The 13,769-nt window shown below is 41.9% G+C and overlaps 1 protein-coding gene across 3 annotated transcripts in view; it reads right to left on the bottom strand.

The window, feature by feature from the left end:
• Positions 1-13,769, bottom strand: part of GDPD5 (glycerophosphodiester phosphodiesterase domain containing 5) — a 308,105-nt gene that overhangs the window by 208,597 nt on the left and 85,739 nt on the right. The window contains exon 3 of one of the 3 annotated variants that reach the window (XM_024205078.1): positions 2,045-2,104. The exons of the other annotated variants lie outside the window; for them this stretch is intronic. The gene's annotated coding sequence lies outside the window, so the exon portion shown is untranslated. The remainder of the gene's footprint in view (positions 1-2,044; positions 2,105-13,769) is intronic. 3 annotated transcript variants of the gene reach the window in all.

Below are 13,769 nucleotides of genomic sequence, written 5' to 3'. Positions count from 1 at the left end.
TTCCTACTGTATTTTCCACTGCATGCATCCGATGAAGTGGGTTTTAGGCCACGAAAGCTTATGCCCGAATAAATTTGTTAGTCTCTAAGGTGCCACATGAGGTTTTTTTGGGACACTAGAGTCCAGATAAGTACCAGCATTACATGGTCTCAAAAGCATTACAAATATACATTTGTTTTGCAGCTCTGCATCACAGTTATTTCAGGCAGACACATTCAGGCGGTGAACCAGCTTTTACTTATGTATACAAATAATAAAAAGCAGCTTCTAAAAAGAACTGAATCCCAGCTAAACACCACAGCTTTCATTCAAAAAACTGAAGTGCCGAGAGAGTCAGACTTATGGCTCACCTGTAGTAGTGCCACCTAGTGGCACAGTGATCTTACATTAGTACAGTGGTTCTCAAACTCTAGTACTGGTGACCCCTTTCACATAGCAAGCCTCGGAGTGCGACCCCCCTTATAAATTCAAAAACACTTTTTTATATATTTAACACCATTATAAATGCTGGAGGCAAAGGGGCTTGGGGGTGTAGGCTGACAGCTCGTGACCACCCAGGTATTAACCTCATGACCCCCTGAGGGGTCCCGACCCCCAGTTTGAGAACTCCTGCATTAGTACATTTGATCTCAAGAAAGAACCGTGCCTTAGGCACAGTCATAAATAACACCCTGCCACAGTGACAGAAAGCTAATGTCTGCACACCCAGTTACCATAATACAATATTTGCTCATTTAAAAGTCTTATTGAAGGGCCCAAGCCAACTCTCAGTGAAGTCAGTGGAAATACTCCAAACGGCTTTAGAAAACAATGGATCAAGCCCAATGGTGTCAGCTGACCTAGCAAACAGGGCCAGGTAGAGTTTGCAATAGTGCATTTTATAGATTAAATTCCAGTTAGGAAAATTCTGAGGCTTCACAGTGGATAATGAAGACAGCTGGAAGTGGAATGTTTTAATATGCTTATGGGTAGTTGAGGTGGATTCAGAGAGCAAGTGCAATTTAAGTGCTCGGCCCCCCAGGCTTTGAGCTGGTTCCTTACTGGGCACTACCACTGTAAAGTGTCAATATATGTGAAATTATTTCATGTCCTGCAGCCCTAAACATTTTAATTTATGAGAATACATCCTAGGAAAGCAGTTATTACAATACCAGTGACGCACACAAAGGATCATACTCGGTCAGCTTATATTTCTGCAGGCTTTTGTGAACTTGAAGAACCCAGATCCTGATATAAGGAACACTGTGTTAAGAGAGACACATTGCTCTATCAGAGGTATCTTACTAGCTACATGATTACTAATTACTATTTATAAGTTCTACTATAGTTTCAAGTTTAGTCTAATTACCCTACACTAAGGGGTATTGCATGGCTCCAGGTGAACTCTGACTGGCCAGTCCAGGACAGTATGGTAAGGAATTGCTGAGAGTGCACTAGCCTACAACACCTTAACCATTGCTAATTTTATGAGCTTACAAGTACAGTATAGTCTAGACCCTTCAAAGCATATCTTTATATCCAGGTCATGTCAAATCCAATACTGGAGACCAAAGTCATTGAAAAAAGGGAAGAGAGAGCTTTAAAGCAGCTATTAAAGGGAGACTCCCTGGCTTAGCAGGATAAATTGAAGTTCACTCCCAAGTCTGACTGGAGAGTCCTGTTCCGGGGGGGGGAAATAACTATTGGCAAACCAATTACATCAGCTACTATTTCATTTTCCTTACCAGAGGGACAGCCACAAGGGATTTATAAACTCATTGATGGATATGACTCCAACAGCTATTAGTCAAAGTACTTTCAGTCATTTTAAGAGATATTTTTATTACCTTGAACCTTAATAGCATCCATTCTGTTACACTCCGATACTTCACGTTTTCCAAGGCATATCTTACAATATCTATAACTATTACCACCCACCACACTTTGATAGCTAACAATTATAGTTTACAAAGTGCTAGTCCGGCCAATAGATCCATTATATCCATCCATTTAACACAATGTTGAAATGTAGGGTGAAGATTAACTATACAATTCTGGCTCGCACCTTCTAGAATTTTCTGTCTTCACAGCAAAAGAACAGCCTCAGGTCTTCCCCAGTGATGCCCTAACAAGCCAGACCAGAGTTAACCTTATTCATGCATAAGAAGCAGTTTCAGCCCATCAGACCCCCAAACACAGCAATATCTTACAGTTCACTATACACTGACCAAGTAACACTTCTTCGTGGCCATTCATAGTCCAAAGAAAGGGACGTGGACCCAAATGTCTTAAAGCAGGAGGTGATTTTGAATGCCCAACCCAATACACCTTCGGCCAAAGTTTCCAAACTACAAGCCCTGAATGAACCAGATTGTTGGTGGGCAGTGATGCTCTGGGAGGAGAAGGGTGTGTCACAGAGTGAGGTGGGGGCTGGTAGATAGCAGCTCCTCCTCCAACTCCTGGCAGCAGTTTATCTATCACAGCCACTGAGGAGGAGGAGGAGGAGGAGGAGGAAGGTTGGATGTAAAAAGAATGCCATGATCAGAGGAGACCAGAGATATGAAGGAGATTCCGCTGCCAGAGGGGAGAGTCTGAAAGCTGAATTTCTAACAGCCTGTGACAACTCAATGGATTTGGAAAATAAAATATTTAACGAGGGACAATTCCCAGGGTAACAGACTGAAAAATCAGTTACGTAAGTGTTCACTGAGCGCTAATAAACCAGGCCACAGGGAAAACCTAGACCTACAGTGGCTCAAAAACAGCATGTTCTTTCATTTCATAAGTGGTGATGTTTTGTATTGTATGCCCAGAAAAGGGAAATACCTAGGAGTAGCTTGGGCAGGAAAGAAAAGCAATAGTGGCTTCACCTGGCTCTGTTAACAAGCCATTTTACTGCAAATATGGAGCTGGCACCAAAAAATTATTAATAATTTCCATAGCTAGATTCATCCCTAAAGATTACACACACGCACACACACACACACACACACACACACACACACACACAAAATGCAGTCACTTCTGGGGTGGATATGGGAAGTCAATCAACATAACAGAAGGGGGGGAATTTTGGTCATGGAGGAAGTTCTAAAGGATTCGTCTGGTTAAGCACCCACAAGAGTACTTATGTGTGTGTTAAACTGAGTGGGAAATCTCAAGGACTCTTGCAAGGTTTCCAGTATTTCCGGATCCCTATCGGGTCAGGGAAAGTAGGGGGTGGGGAAATAGAATGAAAACAGATGCTCACAGTACTTCCACTTTGGCCGAAATAGTCCCCACCCATGCACTCACCTTTATTACTGCAACGCCGTTCTAATTCACATGGGATTTAGCATTCCCTGGAGCCTGAGGGCACTTGAGCCTCATGTGCCACAGCATGCCAATATTCAAACTAGACAGACCCTGAAGAAGGTCCAAAGCTCCCTAAGCTCACAAGGAGCAGAGGACTAGGTAAGGGGTGGTGAGCCCAGGAAGAGAGGAAAGAAAGCGATTGGAGATGGGACTTGCCTCGAGAAGTGGGGAGGTCCAAGTTATGGAAACCTATTTTTTGTTTTTGTGCAGGGGAGTGGTTAAGAGGATGGTCCAGGGGGCAGACTAACAAAAAAACAAAACAAAACAAAAAATCAGAGATGAGGGCCATGGAGTGAAGATAAAAATGAAAGTGGGAGACTGAATTAAAAATTGGGTGGCAGGAAGATAAAAGGAAAGGAAACTGGGCAGCTCCAGGACCAAGGTTTTACTTGTTTTGATTAGAGTCAAACCATGGAAGAGAGAGAGGGGATTGGAAAATATTAGTCAGAGTTAATTAGGTGCAAACACTGGGGAAGGCTGTTCCAGATGGCGCTAGTACAGCAGTAACAGGAAAAATGCGTCTAGTTCTGTGGTGCAGAAATGCAGAAGCAATCCCGTCAGCGGAGTTTACTTGAATGGAAGATTTGTGGCAGGGAATGTTACGATTACATCTGGAAAGAATAAGAAGTTAACTCCAACTTGCTCAGTGCTGTGGGATCATATGAGCTATATAAAAGGGGTAAAAAAAATAACTATTATTAAATACTAGGTCATGAAAGAAGGTGAGATATTAGCGCTGGGGTTATTTATAGAGCAATTCGTGCAAAGATTTTACAGAATAAGAGTCTCTCGAAGCAACAACAAAACCTTGTATCCACCTTAGTCCATGTAGGTCATTACAGAACCTACTATGGAGTGTTCCGTTTATAAAAGAAATCTTGCTGAGTTTGGAGAACGCGAGTCTTCAAATGAATAACTAAAAAAAAGTGCCAGGTGTGTGGGATATCTACTGCTTCATAATAGAGATTAGAAAGCAGACCAAATAATCATGCATAGAAAGGAGTGAATGAGAAAAGTCAACACATCCTTCCCCTGCCGTTTATAGAAATCAGCAGGCAAACCAGATTCTACTGATGTCTTGTAAGTTTACTGTCTCCCATTAAGAAAAAAAACCAATCACACTGAAAATAGGGATGGATGTACATTCATAGATACCTGCTCTTCAGATCAAGCCATTGCTGTGACCATCTAGATTGTCAAGAAAGGGCTGTGCTGGGTGTCTTGTTTTAAAAAAAAAGAAAAAAAAAAAAAAAAAAAAAAAAAAAGGCTTTTTATGATTTCTCCTACGCTCATTAGAAACCAAAGTGGAGTCAACGTTGAAAAAAGCCCACACCCACGTAAATGGAACTAGCAGACTCTTCCAGACTCTACAGCAAGGTCAAGCCCTATGGCCATGAGGGGTCTCTCAAAGAGTATTTCAGGTTTATTGACAAACCGAGTGAAAATCCATTGGTTTACTGTTAATCCAACAGTCACATCAGATTTTCCGTGATATTTTTACTATTTAATATGGATTATTTGCCGAGCATTACTTGGAGAATCGAGAAGGGACAGTCATTAAGGAAGGTCACTTTTTCAGCCTATAGAGCAATCCACTGGGTTCCTCAAAGGCTGGTTTAACATCTCAAATGGGCTTTAAGTGGCCCCATTAGTAGATATGACTATTACATTTTCTTATACAGCACTTACCATCCCGAGATCTCACAGCACTTTAAGAAGGCAGGTAAGCGTTATGATCCCCATTTTACTGGAGGGAGAAACAGGCACAGGGAGGTTAAGTGACTTGCTCAGAGTCACATAGCTAGTCAAACTTGGGACTACAACCTCTGATTCCCAGAGCGGTACTCTATCCACTGAGCCTCCTCATGCAAAGTCAACACAGGGCGATTATTGGTACAATGGCAATGAAAGACACTCAGCACCTCGCAGGAGCAGCATCACCATGGGACTACAAAAGGTCAGTGAGACCCTGGGCCACATCCCAACACCCCAGTCAAGTCAATTGCAAAACTCCCACAGACGGCAGTAGGGTCAGGTTTTGGCCCACTGAGTATTTATGATTCCATCCATTAGTGGGAAGTAAGACTTTAGTTTGACTAGTATTAAGACTTATAACATAGCTTTAAGAAGATTCTCCTTTCACTCAAATGGTAAAGGCTTGCATTTCTGGAACAGAAGAACTGAAAATTCTTGATTACAACTATCAAGTTCTATGTGACCATGCCGCCCTCCTGGAAATAGCTTTGTTTACTACCTAGAATTTTTACAACACTTATTCAAACAAGTGTTAGGCTATTAAGATACCAATCCAATTGATTTTTCCTTCTTTTTATGTAAAGCCATTCTCTTACTGTGTTGCAATCCCAGAGACATCATCATGATGAACCAGCAAAAAGGTAAGCGAAATAAATCATAAAACCAACCAAGAAAGTTTCTCCAAGCTAAGAGACATGTAAGGAGTAAACAAAGCATAAATGGTTGAAGTGTCACTTTAAATTGGGATTTAAGGGTACGTCTACATTGCAATTAGACACCTGGGACTTACAGGGCTCAAGCTAAGGGGCTGTTTAATTATGGTGTAGACATTTGGGTTTCAGTCCCTGGAATCCTCCCACCTCACAGGGTCCTGAAGACCAGGCTCCAGCGCAAGCCCAAACATCTGCGCCGAAATTAAAGAGCCCGTATGCTTGAGCCCCATGAACCTAAGTCAGCTGGCACAAGCCAGCTATGGATTTTTAAATCGCAGTGTAGATGTCCCCTAACAGACATTAACTGGCTAACTTTTCTACTGTGACAAAATGCACCTTCCATATTTTATTTCCTGACCAATATCCCTTCGACATCACCACAGCTTCTAGATTCCAGCTTCTTTGGCAGCCCCACTTAACTGCTCATTTCAAAACAGATGTAAAACAAATCACTCTACCCTACGAAGTTAAAAACTGGGATGCACTGGACCCCAAGACACGTTTCTAACCAGCAAATGATAATTTCTCCTTTTAAGGAGTCAGAATAGTGTAAAGGTGACTGCAAATTATCCTCAGAGCTAAAAAAAATTAAAAAAACAGCAGGGAAGTTATTTAGAAGTTTCTAAAGCTAATTTAGTCGGAAAGGTACCTTATGGAAGGAATGTAGTAAATCGCTTCACCACGTGAAGTGGCATGCGCATTCTTCTACAGTCACTCAACTATCCTCAGTCACTCAATGTCAGCTAGCAGCACGTTTTCCTTTCCCATTGCTATCTGCTCTAACCTCCCCCCAGGTAAAAATCCAGCTGTAGATAGTTTCTTTAAGATTTGGGGGAGGGAGGTGTTCGTTTTTATTCAGATCTCTTCTGATTTTAAATGTTAATAGACACTTCCTTGGCATTGGCTACATGGTTGACATGAATGTCAAATGCATGCAACTCGCTGTAGAACAGTGTAATATATAAAATTATCACTATTAGACATTGGAAAGTCCTAAAATGGGTCGTCCCCATCTTACAGTGCAGGATTGGTCCCTGCTGTAAACGGAAGGTTTGTCCAATCAAGCTTTGAAAGAGCCGAGCTATTGGATGCTATTCCAGTCTAAGAGATGTAACCAAGTCACACCTCCTGCTATCCAGCCTAACATTCCCTTTAAGCAGTTTTATCCCTTGGAAAAAGAACAGGAGTACTTGTGGCACCTTAGAGACTAACAAATTTATTTGAGCATAAGCTTTCGTGGGCTACAGCCCACTTCATCGGATGCATAGAATGGAACATATAGTAAGGAGATATATATACACACGTACAGAGAACATGAAAAGGTGGGAGTTGCCCTACCAACTCTAAGAGGCTAATTAATTATGAGCAATTATCAGCAGGAGGAAAAAAAACTTTTGTAGTGATAATGACAAGAAGGTGTGAGGATACTTAACATTATCACTACAAAAGTTTTTTTTCCTCCTGCGGATAATTGCTCATCTTAATTAATTAGCCTCTTAGAGTTGGTAGGGCAACTCCCACCTTTTCATGTTCTCTGTACGTGTGTATATATATCTCCTTACTATATGTTCCATTCTATGCATCTGATGAAGTGGGCTGTAGCCCACGAAAGCTTATGCTCAAATAAATTTGTTAGTCTCTAAGGTGCCACAAGTACTCCTGTTCTTTTGCGGATACAGACTAACACAGCTGCTACACTGAAACCTGTCATTTATCCCTTGGATCACTCTAAATAATTCCACTCCTCCTTTGACATACACTAAAACTAGGCAATATAGGCAAAGAAAATTATTAATTAAAGGAATTTTGGATTTATCTACAAGCAGACTTCGATTTTTATGAATTTGTTCATTTTTAAAAGTTATTTGACAAATGTTGTCTATGAACAAGTTTGAATCTTGGTGCTGCTTCTGAACTGTTCACTGAGAATCTGATTTTTGGAAGCGTTGAGCACTTTCAATCGTAGTTGCTCGGCACCTCAGAAAAGGTGGCGGAGACTTTTGTTTTGAATATTGCTCTGCAAGGTTCACTAGCTAAAACGTATGAACATGAGGGTTTGAATAAGTCGCTTGCAGTGTGAAGACACACAACATTGCCTTATAAATATTATATAACTATTTAGTTTGAGTGTTCTAATGGTATAAACATGGTGCCTTTCTACTCAGCATAAATGCTCTTTGTGCCTCTCTCTCTGTGCTCCTTTTACAGACACAAAAGACGACTTCACTCCTCTTAGTATTGTGGAGCCCACATAGCTCTGGACTAGCAAGCTGGATTCTGCCCCAACTCCCACATCAACCACCACAACAGCTGGCTAAGTTCCAATTGCAGAAGCTTGGTAGTGATAAGAGGCAGAGATCCTGGCTGAATTTTCAGAGCCCAGGCTACAGTTGTGGGCCTGGTAATTGAAGACTCCATCTGACCTGTAAACTGATGGAGTCTGGTCTCCAGGCACTATAAAGATGGAACCACTCAATGTCACATTTAGAGTCACTTTTCTGACTATACACTGCACTTAAACTTTTAGAATGCAAGTCGGTCGAAGTAAGAGAAAGTGGATGAGATCAGGCCATTCTGATTTTGTGAGGCTACCAACATCGCATTCAGTGAAACCGAAAGCACAAGGCCAATCCTCAGACTGAGTCTTTAACTAATCCACATAGCAAGACACTGCACGCAGAAGCAGAAACCCAAGAACTGGTAGCATCCACATGTATATTATAGCTGTAATGCTGGAGTACACCAAGCAATGCAGTTGCCCACTAGATCTTTCTACCAGTCAGAGGTTGAAAAGCTATTCCACCTGCTGGAGACTAATTACTGCTGCTTTTGTAGTGGCAATTTCCATATGTGAGAAATAAATCTGCAAAATAGTAATCATTGTCTCCACAAGCTGGAAAGGAAGAGCATGTCCCCAGTAAACTGGTGTAAAGTAACTGCAATTTAGCTTGTATTCCAGTGCAATTTAAGAAGGGGAATGGAAAATAAGAAAAGGGAGAGATGGAGGCTATATTTTAAATGGAAATGTCCACCATGGAAGGAGCATTTTGCCAAGTTTTAGCCGAGTTTATGAATTTTTAGGGTCAAGTTATAAACCCCCTAAAAAAGCTAGGTTGGTCAGGATGTATTCATCTTTTCCATGAAAGCCTAATTACAGCAGTGTTAGTCAATGCTGCAATGAAAGATCATAATAATCATCTGTCTCTTTATCCTGAGCCCTCCTTTTTATTAACTGTTTAGCTTTCTCCAGGCTGTTTTACATAATCTAATGAGATGGAAATTTAAGATAATTCTCTCTTCCAACTAGATGACCTTATTGTGTTACTGGTGGCAAGGCATAGCAATTACTACTATTTAGTTCTAGGTTTCAGAGTAGCAGCCGTGTTAGTCTGTATCTGCAAAAAGAACAGGAGTACTTGTGGCACCTTAGAGACTAACAAATTTATTAGGGCATAAGCTTTTGTGGGCTACAGCCCACTTCTTCGGATGCATATTGAGTGAAACATATCGAGGAGATATATATACACACATACAGAGAGCATGAACAGGTGGGAGTTGTCTTACCAACTCTGAGAGGCCAATTAAGTAAGTGAAAAAAACTTCTGAAGTGATAATCAAGATAGCTCAGTACAGACAGTTTGATAAGAAGTGTGAGAATACTTACAAGGGGCTTGCATTTGGAAAGGAAGATGATGTCTGTCTGTATCTGTACGAGGTTTTTCATGAAGTTGATGGATTTCCACTCCATACGGCTAAATGCAGTGCCTTGCATAATGACAGGTTTCAGAGTAGCAGCCGTGTTAGTCTGTATCCGCAAAAAGAACTTATCAGAGGAATATTATTTACTTGGAATATTGAATATGTTCAATATTTTAAGAAAGGACAGGGTCTTCATGAAAGTTTTATTTTAAAAATTTCCTTCCTGGTATTACTAGCACCTGAAACCAGTAAGACTGAAAGAACTTGAACAGTCTAGGGAATTTTTTGTTTGTTTTTTTGACAATTCTCTCTCCTTGGCCAACAATGCAAAAAGCTTGAACCTCAGTTACGAACACCTCAGGAACGGAGATTGTTTGTCACTGTGAAATGTTCGTAACGCTGAACAAAACGTTATGGTGGTTCTTTCAAAAGTTTACAACTGAATCTTGACTTAAAACAGCTTTGAAACTTTACTACGCAGAAGAAAAATGCTGCCTTTAACCATCTTAATTTAAATGAAACAAGCACAGAAATTGTTTGGTTGTCAAAAAAATTTTAAACTCTCCCTTTTTTTTAGTAGTAGTTTACGTTTAACACAGTACTGTACTGTATTTGCTTTTTTTTTTTTTTTTTGGTCTCTGCTGCTGACTAATTGCATACTTCCAGTTCCAAATGAAGTGTGTGATTGACCAGTCAGTTTGTAACTCTGAGCTTCTATTGTACCAAATGCATTGTTATTAGCAAGAACAAGAGAGATTAAGTAATGTACTGTGTCACTTCGGAGAAGAATCAACTTTTCCTCTTCTTGGCTGTACGTCCAACTCCACTCTTGCTGTCCTGTTCTTTGCCTCTCTTCAGCTTGAAGCGCCCCTTAAATTCAATGTTCCTGTGACTATACCTCTTTTCATCGAGTTTATCCACAAGCAGGGTTTCTTCACCTCATAGACCTCACTTGACCAACAGGCATCTTTGGACTGTATTCATTCAATAGAGGTTCAAACAGTCATTCTTTCTGTTCATGTACTTTAGGTCCTTTGTTGGTGGGCTTCTCGCTTTGTTTTCAGGATCTGTTTTCATCAATTCTTTTTCACCAGTTGTTTCCTTTCCGTTTTTTCCCCGAATACGCCCTCTCTGCGAAGCGTAGATTTTATTTCTCTCTTCTTCTTCTCTAATAGAACCTGCTCACATACCCAAGTATTTTTTTCTGCTTCTCCTGACCTGAAACCTCCTCTCTTCCCAGTGCCCTACTTTTATTCTCCTGTTCTTCTTTTATTACCTCACCTCCTACTCGGGTGACGGGTCATCCGCTAGCTCAGCATTTCGAGTCTTCTCCTTCTCTAACAGCTTTTACCAACTGCCCCTTCAGGTGGATTCAGAACCTCCTCCCTAGCATGAGCTGCCCACTCGCTAGCTGTCTCTCCGTAGGACAGCATTCTCTGTGGCTGCATCACAGCTGCAGCAGGTGTTAGTACCAGGGTGAGGGTTACTACACCAGTATTGCACCGATGCTAGGGGGTATATTAAAGCCTCCTCTTTTCCCAACGTTCTTCCCAAAAAGCCTCACACCAACACGCGCCACGTCTCGCTGGAGGGGGAAAGCATCATGTGCACATTTCCATTCATGGGGAGTTAGGCAAGGACGATTTTACAAAACAGCTACATTTTGGTCCTATAACTGCTTGACTTGACAGCATCCCCTTAAACGCCTCAAGGGAGAGATGTAGGTCATTGTCTAGATCTCTCTCCTTGTTCCCAATTTCTTTTCATAACTTAATAAGATACACCTCTACCTCGATAGAACGCTGTCCTCGTCAGCCAAAAAAATCTTACCGCGTTATATCGAACTTGCTTTGATCCGCTGGAGTGCGCAGCCCTGCCCCCCCCCGGAGCGCTGCTTTACCACGTTATATCCGAATTCATGTTATATCGGGCCGCGTTATATTGGGGTAGAGATGTATTATGTTCTCTAAGGGGGAGAAACACAGTTGTCTCCGAGCACTTATTCAAGCCGTGTATTCTCACCCACAGATTTGAACCCAACATATGCAGCTTCAACAGTATCATGCAAGTCTTCTTGCCCGATAACAGGTAGTACGGTTCTTACATAGCCATAACTGTCACATGCACCAACTGAAGGGTTCCTTTCAGAACCTTTCAGTAGCAGTTTCAGAGTGAAGTTTCAAAATTCTCCACATGTTCCCGATGCCTTTTTCTCGCAGTACACTAACATGTGGATTGAAAAAATAAAATAAAAACTTTGAATCTCCACTGATGATTGTTGATCTATTTAAAAAAAAAAATCTAAAATTGACACGCACCTCCTTGGTGCTTAGCAACCACCCACCCACCAGCCACAACACTGCATGCAATAAATAATTAGTCTCAGATTTATACATGCACTATACAGAAATACCAAACTCGAAATAGAGGAACAGAGCCAACCACTTTGATGCAATAAGGAGCTGGCCCTAGTTTGCAAAGCTTTTTCCTAGCGTTGGATCAGTTCCTCTCTGTTTCCAGAGAGCTTCTTTCACAAGATTCTACCCGAACAGAAAGTAAATTAATTTGTCCGACACACTTATAGACATGGCCAGCAGTGCTAGCTTTATGTGTAACCAAAGCAAGGGGCTACCTGAGGCCCATTAAGGTCACTGCAACTCACTAGATGGCTAGATCTTGGCTGGCTCAGAGGGAAACCCACCAATCCAGCTACCCATTTGGGGCAGCAGCCAGCCCTAAATTAGACCCACAAAACACACTGACTGCTGTCCGTCTGCTCTGCTGGCTTCTCCATTAACAGCAGGCGGGGTACTGAAACATACACCTCTACCTCGATATAACGCTGTCCTCGGGAGCCAAAAAATCTTACCGCGTTATAGGCGAAACCGTGTTATATTGAACTTGCTTTGATCCACCGGAGTGCGCAGCCCTGCCCCGCCCCCCCCCCCGCCCCGGAGCACTGCTTTACTGCATTATATCCAAATTCGTGTTGTATCGGGTCGCGTTATATTGAGGTAGCGGTGTACTTGAAACCTGCCCCGCTTCCAGGCAGGCAGGTTCTCAAAAACGTCCATGCCACGCTTGCTCACAATATGCTTTTTAAAATACATAGGACCATTCATTCATCGAGACCATCGGAGGCTTTACAGAGCATCATTCACAAAGCAAAGAGGAAGGGAAGGATTTCAAAGATGAGATTTAAAAAAGAAATGAAGTGACTCGCTGACTCCAAAGAGTAGGGGAACCACTAGTGAAAGCCTCCATACAATGTGATGGGGGCTAATTTAGCTACAACGAGTCAGGAAAAAGATCTTGGAGTCATCGTGGATAGTTCTCTGAAGACGTCCACGCAGTGTGGAGCGGCAGTCAAAAAAGCAAACAGGAGGTTAGGAATAGAGGGATAGAGAATAAGACGGAGAATATCTTATTGCCCTTATATAAATCCATGGTACTCCCACATCTTGAATACTGCGTACAGATGTGATCTCCTCATCTCAAAAAAGATATACTGGCATTAGAAAAGGGCAACTAAAATGATTTGGGGTTTGGAATGGGTCCCATATGAGGACAGATTAAAGAGGCTAGGACTTTTCAGCTTGGAAAAGAGGAGACTAAGGGGGGATAGGATAGAGGTATATAAAATCATGAGTGATGTGGAGAAAATGAATAAGGAAAAGTTATTTACTTGTTCCCATAATATAAGAACTAGGGGCCACCAAATGAAATTAATGGGCAGCAGATTTAAAACAAATAAAAGGAAGTTCTTCTTCACACAGCGTACAGTCAACCTGTGGAACGCCTTGCGTGAAGAGGTTGTGAAGGCTAGGACTATAACAGCGTTTAAAAGAGAACTGGATAAATTCATGGAGGTTAAGTCCATTAATGGCTATTAGCCAGGATGGGTAAGGAATGGTGTCCCTAGCCTCTGTTTGTCAGAGGGTGGAGATGGACAGCAGGAGAGAGATCAGTTGATCATTACCTGTTAGATTCACTCCCTCTAGGGCACCTGGCATTGGCCACTGTCAGTAGACAGGATACTGGGCTGGATGGACCTTTGGTCTGACCTGGTACGGCCGTTCTTATGTTCTTAAGAGCTACACAGAACCCTCCTCCCACCCCAAGCTGCCCCGGCGCTTACACGATGGGAGATATCCCAGAACTGGATGGCTTACGCTAAGGACAGGTTACTTTTTCCAGTTCCTGGTCTGTTATTCCCAGAACCAGCAGAAGCGGAGACTTCTTCAAAGCAGACACCGAACAAAACAAAAC

This window comes from Terrapene carolina, unplaced genomic scaffold (assembly GCF_002925995.2).
Source record: "Terrapene carolina triunguis isolate 2854851 unplaced genomic scaffold, T_m_triunguis-2.0 Scaffold97, whole genome shotgun sequence".
NCBI lineage: Eukaryota > Metazoa > Chordata > Testudines > Emydidae > Terrapene > Terrapene triunguis.
This window is presented reverse-complemented; position numbering and strand designations above follow the sequence as displayed.